This window comes from Octodon degus, unplaced genomic scaffold, assembly GCF_000260255.1.
Source record: "Octodon degus isolate 3935 unplaced genomic scaffold, OctDeg1.0 scaffold00432, whole genome shotgun sequence".
Classification (NCBI taxonomy): domain Eukaryota; kingdom Metazoa; phylum Chordata; class Mammalia; order Rodentia; family Octodontidae; genus Octodon; species Octodon degus.
Window position 1 is genome coordinate 309,064 of NW_004525008.1, and position 2,844 is coordinate 311,907.

Sequence of the window (2,844 nt, forward strand, 5' to 3'; positions counted from 1 at the left end):
TCTAGTCCGGGAGGCTGTCTCCAGGGGAGGCTGCCGGGCGAGGGGGTAAGTGGTGCAGGTGGGGACTCGCAATGCCTGTGTTCTATTTCCAGCTCCCATCACTGACTCATGGTGTGACCTTGCCGAGGTCACGGCTCTGTGCTTCTTGCTGTGGGGAAAAAAAATCAGAGGTGGCAAAGCTTGTGCTTTCTTCAGGGACAGGAGTCCTAGAATCTGGGGGACCTGCTTGCTCCCTTGTACCCCAGCTCTGACTGTGCATGCTGGTATTCATGAAAAAAACAACAACAACATAGATTTGAATCCAAGGGACTTGGGGGACGATCGAAGCAAAAAGCAGGGCACTTTTGCTGTGGGGTGACTTGTGGGCACATTTACATGCGAATGTTCTCCCAGGCATTTCAAATTGTGTTCCTGTACAAATGACTCCCACATGGCCCCTACCTTGTCCGTGCAAGGCAAAGAGGAAAGTGCTTTCTACCTCCTATCGGGATGAGGGAATCAATGCTAGGATGGTTATTTCCCAGCAGTTCCACTACCAGAAGCCTTTTTGTGATTTTGCTACCAAGCACTGTCCCATCTTGCAAGTCCTTGTTAGTTAAATTCTCTGCATACATTAGGTAGAAATATGCCATTTTCATTCGTGTTGTCACCAACAAGTACTAGGTAAAGTTTATTCCTACTACAAAAGAGCTAGCGCCCTTGTTGGCTTCACTGCCAAGAATTGCAGTGTTTGCTCTGGGTGGCCACCTCCCAGGAAAAGGCCTAATTTCCTCTGGCCATTTTGGAAATTTGGAGAATTTTTCTTCAAGGGATCCAGGCTAGAAAGTCAGCAGAAAAACCAAGTGGCCTGTGGGAGATTCTGTGGCTAGCAGTGGGACTAGGTCCAGAGGCAGGGGCCTGATCCGTGTGCATCAGACCACGTGGCAGGAGAGCTTGTGTGTGCACACTCACACGCACTGGCACATGGACACACATGCATGATAGGAGCCCAACACAGGCAGGGGTCAGGACATTAAGGCTCAAACCATGAAAGAGAAGCCCTCAGTACTGGGCTTAGCAGGCAGAACCGAGCCTGAGGGCACAAAGGGGAACAAGGAATTCTCCAAGGAAGCTTCTGCAGAGTGCTGGGAGGGCAGAATTTTAGTCCACCACCTGCCTATGCCCCAACAACATATTCTTTCTTAAAATAAAAAACAAAACTGATTACTAGTATGTGTTTGTCCTACGTGATGACTGCATTCCCCATAGGGAGCTGGCCGCACGCACAATACACCTTAATTCTGTGCTCATCTTCTTCCCTTGCTTCCTCCTACCCCTCCATCTTTTCATCCCCTTCTTTTTGTGCAAAAGATCTGCCTCCCTTGTTTCCTGTTATTTATCTTTTGAGGTGGCTTTGACGGATCTGGGTGCCTTCAGACCAGCTCCAGCCTACCACTGCCTCTTCCAGGGTGCGAGAATGGAGCTGGGGACAACAAAGGCTGCCTGGGGGCCCTGAAAATGTGAAGCCTGGGACTCCAGTGGTCTGGCGTGGTGGCCATAGAGAAGTAAGCAGGGGAAGAGCTGCCCTCCTCTTCCTCCTCCCCTCCTCCTCCTCAGCCAGGCTCCTGCCCTTGGCTTTGCCCCAGAGGCTCAGTGTTTGATCCCTGGGCTTTTAGGCATCAACTGCCAGTGCCTTTGGAAAAAGGCCAGGGGCTTAGCGCTCGGCTTCAGAATCCCCGGCCCTGCCAATCCCCAGCAGGCCAGGCTAGGGTCTCTGGGGGCCTGTTGCCCTGACAGCTGTTCCTTGGGTTATTTTGGTCCAGGGGCAGCTTGTCAATTCCAGGGTCTTCGGACCAAAATAGCCAAAGGATGGGACAATCTCCCGGTGGCTCTGTGGGAACCTCCCCAAGGAAAAGTTGGTACAGTAGGGTGGGGCAGAAATAAAAGGGCCTTGGTGGGGGCTGGTGGAGAGGGAATTCTCCTGGCAACGACTTAGGCTTACCTGGTCCCTTACTCAGGCTACCAAAGCTGGCCGAGAAGGAAGCACAAATTTCTAAACCCTTTCCCCAGTCCCTATCACTCTGGGACAGTCAGAGCAAGAGACATCTATAAGCCTTCCCCACTTTACAGACAGGGCTCACCGGGTTTAGAGAGATGGAGATGCTGGCTCCTGGCCACACAGCTGGGCACCTGGCCACGTGCCTCCTGGTTGGGCTCCTGTCCCACCTGAGGCAGATGTACCAGGTGGAACTGGTGCCCATCGCAAAGCTGGGGCCAGCACGGAAAGTGCTGAGTGGCCTTGGCTGTGTGTCTCACCACAGCAGCGGCCCTGGCAGTGCAGGCCTCGCTCACCCTTCTCCTCCTTGCTTTGGTCAAATGCCAGGAAGAGAAGGGGGGCGCAGCCACTCTGGAGCCCCGTCACAACTTGATTGGCAGCGTCCCTACCCCGTGGCACCATAGCCCGCGGTGATTGTCCCTGGCATAAAGCAAGACTAACTGTCCCGTTCATTTGGGCCAAAGCGGTGGTGAGCCGGTGAGCCCAGAGACCGTTCTGGCACCTGGCTGCGGGGCGCATGCCCGGGACACGCCCTAGGGACACCACTCCCGGGTTAAGCAACTCAACTTAGTCGTCTAGCGCCGCCGGCAAAGTCCGCGAGGCGGGTCACACTTCCCGGGTCGCGTTGGACGCGGCCGCCGGACCACCCTGCAGCTCCCGCCGCTCCCCTGGGTTTGTCCAGCCGGCTAATTTCCTACGCGGGTAAATCCTTTCGCCAGCGCCTCCGCCCCTCCCTCTCGCCTCTGCCTCCTCCTTCCCGGCCGCCCGACTCCGCGGTCTGTCCGCGCCGCGCTCCTTCGCCCCCGCGC